General features: G+C 42.0%; 1 pseudogene; it reads left to right on the plus strand.

Annotated features, from left to right (window-relative positions):
* The first annotated feature begins 409 nt into the window (after positions 1–409).
* On the plus strand, positions 410–16,600 carry LOC117465532 (zinc finger protein 250-like; annotated as a pseudogene).
* The last annotated feature ends 1,990 nt before the right edge of the window (positions 16,601–18,590 follow it).

Raw genomic sequence — 18,590 nt, forward strand, 5'->3', positions numbered from 1 at the left:
CTGAGCTGTGTGGGGTTTGTTCAACTTTTAAAAGATGTTTGAATGGTGATATACACAGTGATAGATGGTAAGGAATAACGTTTATAATAAATACATTTGTATTGATTTTAAGATATTGTCATACAATCATACGTATTGGGATCATTTGTATTAATGTGGACCGGAGGGAGAGGGTGACGAGCATACATTTCACTTTCCTTTTTTTATTTCAATTCCAACTTTGGTTTTTGGATTATCCGACCGCAACCATGCTCTCCAGTACAGGTTAGCTCTGAATGTTAGCGATGCTAATGTAAACATGCACCGACCATATTACGTCCAAAACAGTCGGGTTACGTTTCTGACAGGGCCGTGGGTGTAAAGGCCCTGACACACCAGGCCGAAATCGGCCGTTTTCATTAGTCGGACGATGAAGCGTGCCCTGTCGCCCAAACTCAATTTGGTGGTCCCGCACCGTCGGCCGTGACACGCCTTATTTGGCCTTTCATGGCCGACGCACGGCCGATTCAATCAATCAATGTTTATTTATATAGCCCAATATCACAAATGTTACATTTGTCTCAGTGGTCTTCACAGTTTGTACAGAATATCAGTATAACAATACGACACCCTCTGTCCTTAGACCCTCACATCGTACAAGGAAAAACTTCCGGAGAAAACCCAGTTTAAAGGGAAAAATGGGAGAAACCTCAGGGAGAGCAACAGAGGAGGGATCCCTCTCCCAGGACGGACAGACGTGCAATAGATGCCGTGTGTACATTTAAAAGATAATACATTTGCAACATAGGTAGTCCAAATGTTTGGAAATGCATGTGTGTATAATAGGAAGATGATTCCACAAGGATATCCATCCAGGACCTATGATCCAGGACCACAGCCACGACTCATCATCCATGACTCCGGATCCCGGCATATATAGACACCAAAAAGAAAGACATTTGGGGAAGCTGGGTTAATCGGAACATGAGAGTACACAGGTATAGACAGAGAGAAGGAAGAAGTAAGATGTCCCCCGACAAACTAAGCCTATATCAGCAAAACTAGGGGCTGAATTTAATCAGCCCTAACTATAAGCTTTATCAAAAAGGAAGGTCTTAAGCGCACTCTTAAAAACGGATAGGGTGTCTGCTGCCCGAACACAAACTGGAAGCTGATTCCACAAATGTGGAGCTTGATAAGAAAAGGCTCTGGCTCCCATTGAATTTTTAGAGACTCTAGAAACAACCAACAACCCTGCATTCTTGGAACGCAATGCCCTAGTAGGACAGTAGGGTATAATGAGTTATTTCAACATGTTGAATCGGCCGTGCGTCGGCCACAGGCAGTCGGTCAAAGAAATCACTCTGATTGGCTGTTCAGCTAGTGAATCAGTGCATGAAAGCGAAACGGTTCCTTGAGAATGTCTTCCACAAGCAACACTCCAATGGCTGATAGCTCCAGTACCGCACGAAACATGTTTTCGATGGACGAGAGTGAAAATGGAACGCACACGCCAGCGCCATATAGACTGAGAGTTATGTCATCTCCGTTCACTCCAATGGACCACTTTTTTACAGCAATGGCAGATCGTGGAGCCTCTCAATCGTTCACCGGAAGTTAGCGCCAAGCAGTGGCGGCTGGTGGCAAATATTTTTGGTGGGGCTGTTGATATAGTGAGTAAACATTTTTTTTTTGGGAGAAATGACCCCTTAAATTAGGACTTCTGGTGATGTAATGGCGCGTTTCCAGTGCAGCACGGAGCTCGCTTTAATGCTGCGTTCAGACCGGACGCGATGTGAATATTCGCTTCGCTCTAAATGCTCCTAACGCATCGCTCTAGTCGCTCGAGTTTCACCGCGGCTGCCAGCTGTGTTTACTCACATCATTCAAACAAGACGCGCTGGCTCGGGAGATACAACTACAACAAAATGAACATATTTTACCGTGATTAAATTGTAATACACATTTCTAAATGATGCCGACGTAACAACATACTGATACCGGTTAGTAAAAACCATGAATTAATGCTTTGACAAGTCTGCAGACAGACGGCAGGCGAAAAACCTTTTAGAATGCTTGTTTTCTGAATGGAGCTAGGCTAAGCTAACGTTATATATGCTCCGACCGTCCACACTCACAACAACGGCCTATACAGACATAAATAAACCAGCGACTGTATTCTCCATGACACAGACAGTCTGTGGTTTGTACTTGTTTAACTTTTGTCTAGTTTCTGAACAGATCGTATCTGTCCCCAGCTGTTTGAAGAGCAAGCATGGGAAACAAAAGATAGCATTTACCTGTTTGCATCCAGCTAGCCATGCCTTTCTGGTGTACCAGCTACGCAGGGGCGCCGCCAGAGATTTTGGGCCCCATGAAAATATATAACATTGGGCCCCGCCACCAGGCACAGGCCACTTTGTTTATAAATTACCTCGAGGGCCGTACCAAATGGTCTAGTGGTCCGTATACGGCCCGGGGGCCGGAGGTTCCCACCCCTGCTTTAATATAATAACATTAGTATTAATATCATAACCAAAATGTCTGTGATTAACATTTTGTTTACAGACTGATCACTCAATGCTTCAAACTGTCCATCATCCTAAATAAACTAAAAGCAGTTTTTTGTTTTATATAGATTATTGGCTATGTGGGAAAATACTGTGTTTGAAATGTATAATTTAAATTAGATTTAAATTATACATTATACAGCTAGATTAGTTAGCTTTTTTGTTATATATATATTGTATTCCAGTCTCCCTTCAGATATGTTAAGTGGCATGTCATTCAACACAATGCTGCTCACCTCCTTCAGTTGGGAGAAAAGCTGGTTCAGGTTCAGCATTATGGGGGGACAGGGCTGCTGAGCCTAGAGATGGATTTGTTGGACCTGGCACCAGGGGGAGGGACAACTGATTTAGTATGAATAGGCGCTAAAAATGTGCCTGCATTTATTAAAGGTAGGTAGGTAAGAATGGAGAAACCAGCTCAAGTGCGCTAGAATTTGAAAGTACACAACCGAAAAAAATCTGCCCCTTCCTTCAGAGTTCCTTACAGAGCCCCTCCTCCAACACACGACGCACATGACCAATGAGGGCACGAGATAAGCTTGTGCACAGATGGAAGGCTGACAGGCAGATGGAAGTCATTTTTCCAAAAGTCCAGTCATTTTTGCCGGGCCAGTTCAGATGATTGGTCGTGCTTTTTACAGTGCCACGGCTTCCACAGATGACATTTTTGTATGTATTTATTGTCAAAGCATTTAATATATTCATTGCTATCGGGATGTTAAGAGCATTCCATGGAATATAACAAAAAGTGTTTCTGAAGTGAATTACCTACCATACCTTTAAATATCAGCTAAAAGAGCAGTGAAATTAAAGACCTCTGAATTTTCTGTAAAGATATTAACAGTACTTAATGTCAGCTTAGTAAACAAAAAAACATTAGCTAACAGACTAATTTACACCACTCATGGACCACACCCACCTTTTCTTGTGAAAAACTGGGTGACATACTGTCGCCCTTTAGTCCCTCTCTCTTGTCTTTCTCTCCTTTCTCTTCTTTTCTTAGAGCCTGACTTTGTTGGTCGTTGAAACATGGTACAACACATGTATGTAGGCTAGCATCCCTCCTCACATGCTTTCACTCTCTGCAAGTGCCGGTGCCGCACCGCGTTTGGAGGCAGGACCAAACCATTACATGTAAATAGAAGGGGGTGTACAGAGGCTTTGGGTAATTAACTTTTGGAAGAAAATAAGTTAAATGAATCGTAAGTTTAGTGAGTAATTTATCAATATAACGTTCTATTAATGTTAATTATTGAGGATTGATGAAAGGTTACTTACATTTTTTTCTTAATGTTCTGAACATTTTGGGGGGGCCCTATTATTCTTTTGGTGGGTTTTCCCTTCCTGTAGTGTGTTATATACGTTTTTGTGCATGTAACATAATGACATCATTATGTAACACTCCCACTCCCAACAGTGACTCTGGTTTCAGACAGAGGGTGAAAAGACAAATGCAGCACATGCAATCTGAGCAAAATGAAGTCCTTTTTGAAAGTAAAGACGTCACAGTAGAGGCACAAAATACATTTATGTAAATAAGAATGAGCACAATAGGGCTCCTTTAATACGTTCACTTAAGTACTTTATACTTGACTATAATTTAGAGACAGGAATTTGATTAATTTGTATAAAAATGTCACTTCATATTTCCACGCATACTGTCACTAGATACTTTGTAGATGAACATTACAAAATGTAAATAAACATTTGTAAAAGTAGAAAAATACATTGCATTGTTTTACAGAACAGTACTAACCTGTAAGTATGCAAAGTGTTTGCATTACCAGCTAAAACTTTACACAGCGGTTTACAACGTCATCAGTGCTGATAATCCAGTATTGCAATAGATACAACTATAACAGTGATGCTGTTCTGCAAAGCTAGTCTTTTGCATTTTGCAGAAAATGTACTGGCACTTTTCAAATCAAATCAAATCAAGTTTTATTTATATAGCACATTTATAAACGATTTTTGGTCGAGCCAAAGTGCTGTAAATATAATAAAAATAGCCTACAGTAGAGACACTTTACAGCAAATACAACAGCACAGATTGTTCAGAATATCAGTATGAGAAAACTTTTATCCACGAAATAGTTTGATAAATAGGAAAATGTACTGATTGAAATGGAATTATGTTTTTTTTTGATGATTCACATCAAATCCTATTTGAATCATCAAACACATGTACAGAGCAGTGCAATGTTAAAATGTAACCCATCCAAGTTTTAGGAGGGATTATATATATCATTGTTCTCCCAGTGACTCGGTCTCCCAACCGAGTCACCATTTACAATGTTTACTGTCTTTGTTTTTGTACAGATAACAAAGTAGAAGACAGAAAAGACGCAGAGACTGTTGTACCCGACATACGGATCATTCAAAAGAAAACAGAGGAGAAAGAGGACAAGCACGAGGAAGTACTGCTCAGAGTCCCGCGCAGATGCATCAAGAGGAGTCAGACAACTGTTCCACTGAGGAAGAGGAGAGTCCAGAAAACTTGAGAGTTTCACTGATGCTCACATAGAGAAAAACAACGTCCCAACAGCAGGAGGACACACAGACAGCACATGTAGTGAGGACAGACAGTCACACAGTAAACATACAGATGGTTGGACAGACTCTGGAGGCTTCTCTCCACCTCCTCTGGTCCGCTGCAGCTCCCGCCTGGCAGCTAAACCGCGACGCGTTCACTGTCCAATCGGCCGTGGGAAGCACCCTCCCGGAGGCCCTGTTCAATCCAAACAGACGGAGGAACAGAGCTCCACTAAAGACACCACCCCCGTCACAGAGAAGGAGCTTTCGGAAAGTATCTCGCTCCCTGATGTCGAGGCCGCTGTAGCAGCATCGTGTGTTGCCAAGGCGACCCCTTCATGGCCTGCAGGGATCAGAGAGAGGCGGTACAGGTGCTCCAGCTGCGGGAAGAAGTTCTACCAGATCGGTCACTTGAAGAAACACCAGTTCATCCACAGAGGAGAAACCCTTCAGCTGCCAGGAGTGTGGGAAGAACTACACCTCTGCAGAGAGCTTCAGAGCCCATCAGGTGTGGGGGGATACAACTCTTTATTTTCTTAGTCTGCAAGTCCTGTTATGCTTTTGGGAGTTTTCTTTTTCCTGCCTGAAAGGAGTCATTTGTTAACTTCTTTACTTCAGAGCAGACTGGGCTCTGGTTTCAGACAGAGGGTGAAAAGAGGTGCTGCAGCACAGACAGTGTTAAAAGTATGAAGACCTTTTTGAACATAAAGGCATGTAAAAATGTCACATGAGAGGCACAATATACAAATATAAACTTGAAAATGTGCATAATATCATCGCATAATATCAGCGCTAAAACAGGAACAATTATAGTTTTTTTCGGTATTCAAGAGTTGCGATCAATTATAAACAATATTAAAATGCGACACAATGTATTTGAAGATAAAACAAATATGTCAGGTCCCTGATAAACTATGCTGAATGTATTTAATATATACAAATTGATTTGGAGTAACTTATTATGTCTAAAAGCAGCTTTTTGCTCCTTCCCCTAGTTGAAAGTTTTAAGTCTGTAAATTGACTGCATGTATTTGGCGCTTTTCATGGCTTGCTTTGCTGTCTGTATCCACCCATTCGTACAGAAGCTTACAATAGGGCTATCATTCACCCACATTAACGCACAGTTGGCCATGGTATCTGGTGTAAGGTTAAGTATCTTGTGGTGTATCAAAATGTTTAATGCAGAGGCTGGGGATTAAACCACCAACCTTCTAATTGGTGTATGACCATCTGCTAAAACCAATCTTGTTCGCCTCTGACCACCGCCAGCATCACTGATACATGGGTGGGTGGTGGCCTAAGTGTGCAGAGTTATATTTACCTCATTTAACAGTGATTTGTTAGACTTAAATGACTCAAAATGCTCTGAATGTCTTCATTCGAAACTTTAAGTAATTACAGGACGCTTTCCAGGAAACTATGCACCATTTAACACATTTGAACTCTCCAATCTGAATATAATTTATGGTGAAATTAACTTAAATGCAGCTTTGTTCAGTCTCTATTCATAAACAGTCCATTTATAAATAGAGCCTGATTTAGACTGTTGGGAACAAGGATCTCTTAAATGTGGTACAATAAGCAGGACATTTCAGGAAAAATAAATTGTCAAAACAGTGTTGTGGACAAAGTAAAATAAATGTCTCTATAGTAATAGGAACATTATCTTTTGCATCTTTTACTAACATTCCTTTTTATTAATGAAAGAAATGAAAGCAAACATACTAATATATACAATAGATAGATAATAACACATACTTCTTTCTCTGCTGCTCTCTGTATTTCTTTATTAGTTTTGTAAGGATGTCTTCCTGTAGCCTATTATTTATTCCTCTTTGCTCGGTTATCCATTGAACAAAACACTTGACAGCTAAATGGCCTCAGAAAAACAAGATCCGTCACCTGTGATGTATTTTAAACAGTGTGTGTGGGGGGGGGTTTGGGGAGATATAGTCAATGCTTCCTTGATAGGGATGAGCTCATCAAGCAAGGTAGCAATTTCCTCCTGTCAGTGAAGAGTAACAATAGCAGCAGTAATAATACATTTCCTTAATGACGGTATTATTTGCAGATGAGTCACCGCGGGGAGCGTCCCTTCTCCTGCCCTCACTGTGAGAAGAGCTACGGGCTGAAACGGGACCTGAAGGAGCACATGGTGCTGCACACCGGGGAGAAGCCCTACGCCTGCGAGCACTGTGGCAAGGCATTCGCTCGCCGGCCCTCTCTACGCATCCACCGCCTCCTCCACTGCAGCAAAAGGTTTACACACAGCCTCCGAAGGTAAGGAGGCGTGATTCTGTTAACCTGCTCTGTGAAGGTTCCCTGATGAGATTTAGAACTAGTGTGTTTTTGTTTATCTTGGACACACGCCAAGATTAGATACACCTTTATGATCCTTCGGAGTGTGACAGCACCACAAGGGAAAACCGAAGTACAGAAACATACAGAAAGCTCAAATAAATAAATACAACATAAATGTATATTTTTCAGATTCTTCTTCTTATTAGCCATCTCTTTTCTTGAAGAGCTTTTAGAGACAATACATACGAGGTAAAATGACACCACTGTGAGTAGAAGAGAAGAGTCAGTATGTCTGTATCAATATTGAGATCATTCTGAATATATTCACATTGGATCAAAAATACATTATTCTTGATGATACAGTTTATATACAGTTCACGGTAAAAGATGGTCAAACAGCATAATGATATTATATAGAAATTGTACAAAAGAACAAAGAATAGAAAACATGGTTGTATCAAAGCATAGAGTATTATTATAATTAACATGGATGTAAACAATGCTACATTTCAGATTGGAACATGTTCAACACAGAGCTGGAGGATCTACACAATCAGTACTGCGACAAGTACACTCCACAGATTCCCCCGTGAAGCACTTCTTCACTTGTGTTGTGACATTTTCAGATGTTTCTGTTTTTAATAAAGACAGTGAGCAGCTTAATGAGCATCTTTCTCTCGTGTATGGAATGTTTCTTGAAATCTGCAAAGACCAAGGAGGAGCATAATTGCTGTTTCTTGTTGCTTCACCTTCCCCTCCGCTCTATACACAGACACAATTTCAACCAAAAAAGCTGCATTCTTGCACCACAAGGCCTAATTTTTTATCTGTCTGTCCAGTAATATCTTAAAATTCCCATGCATGCCGTGTTTTTCCTCCTGAGCTTTATTATTGAAAAGTAGGATAAATCATGCTGCATTTGTGTTTTCATTCTCCCCTCAGGTGCAGTGCACAGTGTGCCACAAGCTGCTGGCTAATTCCGGCTCTCTGAGGAACCACATGAAGCTCCACACTGGGGAGAACCTCACGTGTGTCAGCACTGCGGGAGGTGCTTCAGTCAGAAAGGTGAGGTCAGAGTCCGGTGCTGGAGGTCCAGCCGGCTGCTTTACAGTCAGGTGGGCTCGGTTCAAAAATGCTGCTGTGGTCGGTGTTCTCTTCTTCCTGCAGATTTGAAGAGGCCCCTATTCTTATTTTTGAGGTGTTCCCTTTCCTGTGGTGCGTTCTATAGGTTTTTGTGCATGTAATGGACTGCGAAAGCCAAAATCAAAAGCTTCCTCCAGAGAGGATTTCTCTCCCACACACCTTCTCCCGCCCCCCCCCCCCAGCCTAAAAAACCACGATTGGACTCCTTTGTTTACTTCTGTTACATAATGACATCAACGAACAGTCGTCATTCTATTCGCTAAGACTCCATCACATTGTACAAGTTAAGAGGCGGGACATCTCTAAGCGGTTTATCAATCACAACAGAGCCAGCCAGCTAAACAATCAGAGCAGACTTGGCTCTGGTTTCAGACAGAGGGTGAGAGAGAACGCAATATTGACCCTTGGGACACATTAAGTCACAAAGTGCTTGCAAGTCTTTCATATTTAATACATTCAAAAGGATAACCCTTATATCACTGTCAAAAGCATCACAAGACTTTATTTAACTCTAGATAAATATAACTGTGGGATTGACTGACAAGTTGTATTAGTCAGCATTATTATTATTTACTGTTTGTACGACTTTATGATCTTCTCTGCTGGCGCTACACAGTGGCAGCTGCTCATAAGAAGCTATGTGGTCTGGGGCCTGTACTACGAAGCTGGTTCAACCTAACCTGGATATGTTTGAGTTAGCCGGTTGGCCTAATCCAAAACATACGCGCTCTCGCTAAACGGGTACTACGACGCGGGTTATCAAGTGGATCGCTCAAGCCAGCCGTGTCCTATCTAGTTAGGTGCGCGTTCACATGAAAGGGGTGGTATTTGGAGCATTCGACCAATCACAAACATGGAGAAGCGTACTGACAGCGCAGCGTCATACTTCCTGAATGAAAAGTCAACTATAATATTAGACATATGAAGAAGTTAAACTTTAAACATCCATGACTTAAACACTTTATCCAGGATAAAAGCCACATTAGCTGCAACCTGCAAGGTGAATACAGCTGGTAACAGAAAAAGTGTTTGAATGCGTGCATTAGAGGTTTATGATATCACTGCCCCGTCTAAACACACGATCTGACTTCAATTACATTTGTCTCGAGTGTTTCATCAACTTAATGTGTTGCTTAAAATAATACCTCTGCATACAGTATGTGACACTGTGAGTGTTGCACGGCCAGATACGGCCTCAGCTGACTCAGATAATAAAATATATGATACATTATGAAGTGATATGCCGCGGACTGTACTTAATGTGACTCTGATCCGGTTACTTATGTGTGGCAGATATTTAAGTAAGCTTTCTTAACGCTAATGTTATAATAGTCAGATTGCTCTGAAGATGGGAGGTGATATTCTATTAATGTTCACGTTCACACAGTCGGTCATTTTGCCGGCCGTCTTTCCTGCAACGGCAGCTTTTCTGTATTTCCTTTCTCCTGTAATATGACTTGATCGCTTTAAACTCCGCACACTGAGCTCTGATTGGTCAGCAGGCGGTGCTTTCACTGAGTTGAGCTCTTAGCCTGCAACCTAACCTGGTCCCGACCAGGTTAGGCCGCTAAGCATAAATTACCATGGAGATCTAGCCTGCTAAAAAGAGAACCAGCTTCGTAGGACCAGAAAGCCGGAGTTTTCCCTGAATTTAGCCGGCTAAGCGAAAATCCTGCGTCGTAGTATACCCCCAGGTATCATTTTGGATAAACACGTTTGTTTTTCTACCTGCCAGGTGGAACATGATGGAGTCGAGGACCTGTTTATTATCTTAGCTGAGCAGCTGAGTAGCCAACATGCTGACACGTTCTCACTAGATTTGATGACTTTTAAGACCTTAAGAAAGCCGTATTAAAAAAAAAAGAGCCTAGCCAATCAGCTTCAAGAGAAAATTGTGGACCAAACTGTGTTTACGGTCAATAACTACTTCCTGTTGAGAACTTTTTTTAGTTTTTGTTCCACATAATTTATTGTCAATATTTAACTTTTTCTATTGATTTAACAAAAGTTTAGTCTGGTGTCTGAAAACTCTCCATTTAAGTGTCTATACGAGAGCTACATAATAATAGAAATAGAAGAAGGGAGTTGATATTAACCTGCTCAAAATATATGGCAAACAACTGCACCAAAAGAGATAAAACCCACCCTCCAACATCTTGTGAGATGTCTTCTGATGGTTGGTCATAAATTCTCACGAAGCACACACACAAACATCTCAATATGATAGCTTTGGAGTTGTTAAATTACAAGAGCCCCCTATAAGCTAACACAACCTGCAAACACAAAAACGAAATGGTATTGATCTTCTCATCTGACCTTCAGAAAGAAAGGAACACATTGCGTCAAATGTCAACGTATTCCTCTAATTGTGAAAGACAGGAAACAGGATATTTTGTGATCACATTAAGGAATGAACTTGCCTTGAATAAAGTGCCAACCAGTGGCGGTGCTAGGGGGTGGCTACTTGGGCTCAAGCCCCGGATGTTTTCTGAAAAGCCCCGGATGTTTTGATAAATAAAAATAAAAAAATATTATTTTTTAAAAAAAAACGTCTCGGGAGTAATGTGCAGTACCGGAGTCCACCAGAGAGGCAGCCACTGTGGGACATTAGCCTGCGTACTGCGTAGCCTTCCCTGAAGAAGAAGTGATCCTTCCTAGTGCCTGACGAGTTTTAAGCTAATAGCCTCTACCATGGGCGGCGCCAGGATTTTCTTTGCTGCAGTAGCTTAGCAGTTGCTATATGACAGCACGGCGTTGCTAGTTAATTTTCAAAATAAACAAACAATACCAGTGGGCCAAGCACGAGCCTGTTCATATTGTAGCATTCACCGCTATTCAAGATCACTCAAGCCTTCAATGTCGAAAATGTTCTCTTTATTTGCAGAACCAATCAATAGCGTAACACTCATGACTTTCACGTGACACACACCGGAAAACGCACACACATACACACACCTGGAAGGGGCGGTCTCTCCCTAACTCCCACCAACAACATTGCCTAAATAACGCACTTTTCCTCCTCTCTGGCCTCCTCCTCCTCCTCCTCCTCCTCCTCCTCCTCCTCCTCCTCCTCCCCTCCTCCTCCTCCTCCTCCTCCTCCTCCTCCTCCTCCTCCTCCTCCTCCTCATTCACAATTCCCCGTGTTAGATCTCACTGTCAGCACGCCTCGAACAATGCGCCACGTCGGAAAATACAACACATTCTTGATTCATTTAAAATGACAATTTGTAACTGAGAGGAGTGACTGTTCATTTCTGCCGAGATGCTCAAAGGGTGAGACGCTGTGTCTGAGAATCACTGACTAGCATAATTTGTATATTCTGGAGTGGAGCTCTGCAGAGAGCAGGGTGGAGGAAATGAGGGCAGTGGATCATCACGGTGCGGAGAGAAGCAGCGCTAGTTCCACTAGTTCCACTGCAGCTCGTGGTAGCAGCTAGCTGGTCCTGCTGCTGCGGGTGCAGTGGGTCAGTTGGCGGGGGCACCTGTTCTTCATGGTCCCAATCCTCCCGGTTTTCATAGTGAACATCGGGATCCTTGTGGATAGCAGGGTTGTCCGGCTGGACCGGCTCCGTTGGAGATCGTGGTCGTTTACCCTGACTTGTGACTGTGAGAGATGTTTCCATTTTCGAGCTACTGAGAATTAGCCAAGTAACAGTTCACAGTAAATTACAACGACCCGCCTCTGATAGATCCCGCGAAAATGTATCATATTTATACACACGAGAATGTGTATAAATATGATACATTTTCATATCAAAACAATGGGGTTGCTAAGCCGTTGCTAGGCCAATCGTTGGAGTTGCTATAGCAACTCCTAGATACCCCCTGGCGCCGCCCCTGGCCTCTACAGTTATGGATATTAGAAAGTTATTGTCATCGAAGCAGGCGCCACAAGCTGCAGCAGCAGCAGCAGTATCAGCAGCTGACAACAATGTCATCACCAGCAGTCAAGAAATGGATGTTTCAGGTTTGTTAATCTAATGGTGATATCTGCACTCTGGCTGACTGAGTAAGAAGTGAAAATGAGTGATGTAACGTTAATGTTATTCTTTCACACACACATACGGGTATTGGGCCGAGGGCGACATCGTACTTCCGGTATCTGCCGTTTTACGCGAGGTGCAAGCAGGCAGCCGTACACCGTCTAGGTGTTGCTAAGCTACCTGTACTGAATATCATAGTCTATTGCCTTAATCAATATAGTCAACTCTAAAATACCACATATATGCAATGGCATGAAAATATTATTGTGAGGTGTGTGGGGTATTCACCTGGTGTTTCCAGAAATTAGACGTAGATGCAGCCAAAATCGACGAAGGCCACTTTCGAGGGTCGTTTTTCCATACATCTGCAGGCAGTCTGTAAGGGCAATCCGACAACCCACACAGCTCTAGTTTACGCTGGTAACGACCTAGAGCACACCCCTCAAGTCCAGAGATGTAATCCGAAGACATGCAGCGATTTCTTCGGTCGTTAATTCAGAAAAAAAAACTAGTGCGCTCTGCCTGGCTACGTTAGCTAGCTGTTTATATTTGAACCTCCAGGAAAATGGCGTTTTTATATATATATATATATATATATGGCGCGTGTTGCATTGTGGGTAGCTCGTGACGTCACTGTGTGAAAGAATAGCTAGTAAACATGGAGTACCACACTAAGTATACCCTTATATGTTAGTATGTATACAGAACATGACTACAAATTCTCCTAAAATGTAACGTTAACCCTTCATACCTCAGTCTACTTTTAAGACACTAAAATAACGTATTCCAATTTGTATTTTGTTTTCGCGCGTGGAATTATACCGGCTCTCGTTTCAGTGCACATATCAACAGAACTGACAGGCAACCCTCTGAATCAGACTCAGATTGGCTGTGACTGCATCCACTCAGAGTGTCCGATTCAGAAACGTGACTCATAGGGCCCTTCTCACTTCTCTTATTTTTAATTTCCTCGCTCCTCGGTCTCGGTCTCACCGGAAGTTGATTTGTCTGCGCCATCTTGAGTAGCGTCCCAATGGCCTTATTTTTGCTGGAGGAGCGATAATGGAGGAGCTATAACCGAGGAACCACCAGACCATCCTTCGATGAAATACTCAGATACTCGCCCCGCCCCCTTACTGTGTATCGCTCACTGATTGGACGATGCAGTGCATGCACTGATCTGATGCTTCTTGACATGAGAGCAGTTTCCCAGCGGAGTGAAGAAAACACATGAACCTCACGGGAGTCACTCCTCAGTTTATACCGTGTTTTGTTTCAATTAATGTATAATTTAGTTACAAATATATGATATATCTGAACAACAAAGTGGTCAAAAATCATTTTATTCATTTTTTGGAAACATTTTCATGATCGCTTTTTTCGTTTTACATTTTCATTTATTGTCATTTCCATTCAGTCAGTCATTAAGTGCTATTTAAAATGTTAATTTGCTACATATCCCCCAGAATCAAGGTGAGACTATCCGCATCCTTTAAAACTCTACGCACATTTGTTTCACCTTAATAAGTAAACAACTATTTGAGTGAGTTAAGGCATTAGTTTGCTTCATTAAAGGGTGTTAATGAGTGTTCTCCAGTGCCTTTTGTCCGCTTTAAGGTGTTATTAAGGTAGGGTTAATGTTGCTCTCAAAGTGCACCAGATTGATGCTTTCAACTTCAATATTTAAAACAAAATCTTCCCGGGGGAGCATGCCCCCGGACCCCTCGAGAGGAGGCGACGACCCCCCTAAAGGATGTTCGGTCCACCCCCCACTTATACAATAATAGCACTGTACTCCTGCACCCCCCAACCCAACAACTCCTGGGCTAAGCCTCCTCTAATCCTAAATCTCCTACAATCCTAAATCCGCCACTGGTGCCAACATTAATTTTTGATGAGAGAACATAGCTCCCCACAGATTTTTGGAAAATACATACCCTAATGCCCTGCTCCCCCCACACACAATATATAACAAAATGTCTCTCTGACTGTGTGTCTCTCAGGGAACCTAGAGTCTCATTTGAGAATGCACAACGGAGAGAAGCCGTATCCGTGCTCTGAGTGCGACCTGAGCTTTTCCCAGAAACCAGACCTGCGCCGGCACATGTTTTCCCACACCGGAGGAGGCTTCCTCTGCAGCTACTGTGGGAAATCTCTGAGGGACCCGCACAGCCTGAGGTCCCATGAGAGGCTGCACACGGGAGAAAGGCCCCATCGCTGCCCTGTCTGTGGAAAAGGTCAGAACATGTTGGCAACATTATAGAATGAAACAACACTCTGGGGGGGGAATCAAATGTGAACACATGGTGGCTTTGAACCTGCATTAACTGGTTTTGAGAATATTATCATCTTAATAAGTTGTTTTGATTCATTTGTAGGCAAAATGTGGCTTTTTTACTGACCCAGAAAACCGAATTATCCTCTTTTGGTTTGGTTTGCCAGCAGGAATATGGGTAGTTTTTTCTAAACTAAATGAAAGATTGTAACATGGGCCCTGAAAGAACACATTCATGTTTGGAGCGGAACACAATCATAATGTCCCACACATCAGATATATATAACGTAATGTAGATAAATGATGGATTTACTGTATTTAATACCATATTTATTGATTACCCTTTTGTATGAATATCATGACTGCATTGCCTTACAGTGACTGTGCTAGGCTATTTTAGGAAATAACTGAAACTATAAAAAATGAAAACATTTAAAGATGTATATCTTCAGGAGCCAGTGGGCTTGATGACCAAAGTCAAAAAGTTTCATAGAACAAAACTAGCTTTATCCTTTTTATACAAATAATATATATCAATATGTTTTTTTACTGTAAAACAGCATTGGTTTAACAATCCTTATAACCTAATTATTAAATGTAATTGCAAACATGAGGTGAAGTAAACTGTTAATTTAGAAATAAATATTTTATAATCTTGGTTTGGTCATATTTAGTTTTAGAAGTGTCTTTCAACAGAATAATGTTTTATCAGTTGTTGATTTTTTGCGCTTAAGATTAGATGTTATTGTTTTCCCTCAGGCTACACTTTGGCCACTAAGCTGCGGAGACACATAAAGTCGTCCCACGTGTTGGAGAAACCATACATCTGCCACTGCGGCGCTTCGTACACGGTGCGACACAGTCTGCTGAGGCACCAAGCCCAGCACCGGGCAGAGGGGGGGGCTCAGGGGGAGAAGTCGCAGTCAGGGGGAGGACACAGAGAGCAGACGGAGAGGAGCGACAAGACGGAGGTTGCACAAGCAGCTTCAGGCTCCAGCCACCTGCAGCCAATCAGAGGCAGACCCAAGAAGAACTCGCTTGAGGAAGGGTACATAAAGCGGAAAAGGGCAAGAGGAGAAGTGGAGGAGAAGGAGGCGAGGAACTTTCAAGGCACTGAGACCTCAAGAGCAGAAGATGGAGGAGATGAGGAACCTTCAGGTAACATCCAACATGTCGTCTACGTCCACACAAACGACCTCTCCAGCCCCAGCTCCACCCCTCTGACCCTCGCCTCGGAGAGCCCGCTGCCTGAGAGGGCGGGGCAGGATCTGGTGGAGGTGGTGATATCAGAGGGAGCAGAGCAGGGCATTGTGGTCCCTGGGCAGCAGGCAGTAGGAGAGCTGCTGATCTTACAAGAGGAAGGGGGCGGGCTCTATGTGGCGCAGACTGTGGAGATAAACACAGGGTAGAGGAAAATCTTCTGGCTCTCAAACATTGATCATTTTTTGCTAGTGGTGCACAATCCACCCCCTTGGCCTATTCAGGGTTCTTATTGTTGTTGAACTTCAGCACTCTCTTTGACTCTGAGTGACTGACATCTACTCTTGATTTTTAAAGATGTTGACAAAACTTGAGCTGTCAGAGTCCATTTGAAGTTGTACTGAAAGTACTGCTATGATGTGTTCTGCATTTAGCCAGTTTATTCTCTTGAGTTGAACAAAATAAAGCATCAAAACAAACCCAAGGTGTTTTTTCAGTATCCACAAAGTATTCACAGCTCCTGCTCACTGTCAGCACTTTATGGTGAATGTATTCAATAGCAATGAAACACCTTGAATGGGGGTTCACAGGGGGAAGAAGTACTCAGATCTGCATTACTACAGTGTCAAAAAAACAGTGTTGCAAGTAAAAGTCCTGCATTCAATTTTATACTAAATAAAAAAATATATATATTAACATTTCAGAAAAAAGGCATATTTATTATATCAATGGATATTAATTATTGATGCATTATCATGACTTTATTGTTGATAACATTTGAGACCATTTTAATTGATTTATATACTGCTCGGTAGCTTTTTCATGTATTCCCAGGGATCAATACACTTTTATCTTAACATTAGAAGAAGTATAAAGTTCCCTAAAATACAATCGCTCAAGTCCCTCAAAAATATACTTAAAGACAGAACCATCAGTGATGCACACTGTACACACAGCACTGACATACAGCATAATCAGGTTATTAAGTTGATATGTTTATGTTTTATTATATGGAGCAACATTAGCATTAGTTTGGAGTTGTCCTATATAATCTCCTTTTAGCTCTGGTTTAATCTAGTCTACTATTTCAAAATAACTTAAAGTGGACCTATCATGCTATTTTTAGGCAATAGAATAGGTCTCAGATATATAAAAAACATGTCTATGAAGTGTTTTGCTCAAAATACCAAACAGATCACCCATTCTAGCCATGAAGAATGTTTAAAAAGTGCTGATTTGGGGTAAAAAGCTTTAAAAAAAAAGAAGAGAAATTGATAAATAAAAAAAAGGAGGGGGGTGAGCTCATGCGGGATATGCTACCGGCAGATTCTGCGGTAATGAAACGCCATATCATGGATTATCAAGGATTATTTCTGAAACAGTATGGAGCTCAAAGGCTTTCTCTCTTGCCGGTTATACCATAAGGTGAGTTCCTTTTTATTTCCTACTTCTTCACACATATGGGCTGAAGTCGAATAGTCCATTTAGCTTAGGAACCTTCCTAACGGAGTGAAATGACCCGGAAGTCCCTCAGTGGCAGCCATGATAAGTGCCGTTCGAATTCTCTAGAATGATGAGAATGATAGGAAAGGAGGTTTCAAACTTCCTTTATAACCTCCTGTAGTTTAGGAACCACTGGACCTCCCTAACCGAAAGGAGAGGAGAAAATGCTGCCCCACAATGCCTTGCAGCCGCAGCATTTTCCGTCACACAACATTCGACCGTTCACAGAAACAACCGATTATGACCGAGAAATTATATCATGAACGTTACGGTGTTTATTAAGCATTTAAAAACGTATGTGGTAAGTTGCCAAAGTATTTTGTTTTGAACGTTCATCAGTATTATAATCAAAAAGAGAAATATGAACGTAAGTTTTTACTGAAATGATCAAATAAAGTCAACATTTCACAGTCTTTACTGAGCTGTGTGGGGTTTGTTCAACTTTTAAAAGATGTTTGAATGGTGATATACACAGTGATAGATGGTAAGGAATAACGTTTATAATAAATACATTTGTATTGATTTTAAGATATTGTCATACAATCATACGTATTGGGATCATTTGTATTAATGTGGACCGGAGGGAGAGGGTGACGAGCATACATTTCACTTTCCTTTTTTATTTCAATTCCAACTTTGGTTTTTGGATTATCCGACCGCAACCATGCTCTCCAGTACAGGTTAGCTCTGAATGTTAGCGATGCTAATGTAAACATGCACCGACCATATTACGTCCAAAACAGTCGGGTTACGTTTCTGACAGGGCCGTGGGTGTAAAGGCCCTGACACACCAGGCCGAAATCGGCCGTTTTCATTAGTCGGACGATGAAGCGTGCCCTGTCGCCCAAACTCAATTTGGTGTGTCCCGCACCGTCGGCCGTGACACGCCTTATTTGGCCTTTCATGGCCGACGCACGGCCGATTCAATCAATCAATGTTTATTTATATAGCCCAATATCACAAATGTTACATTTGTCTCAGTGGTCTTCACAGTTTGTACAGAATATCAGTATAACAATACGACACCCTCTGTCCTTAGACCCTCACATCGTACAAGGAAAAACTTCCGGAGAAAACCCAGTTTAAAGGGAAAAATGGGAGAAA

The sequence above is a fragment of the Pseudochaenichthys georgianus genome, chromosome 3, assembly GCF_902827115.2.
Source record: "Pseudochaenichthys georgianus chromosome 3, fPseGeo1.2, whole genome shotgun sequence".
Taxonomy (NCBI): domain Eukaryota; kingdom Metazoa; phylum Chordata; class Actinopteri; order Perciformes; family Channichthyidae; genus Pseudochaenichthys; species Pseudochaenichthys georgianus.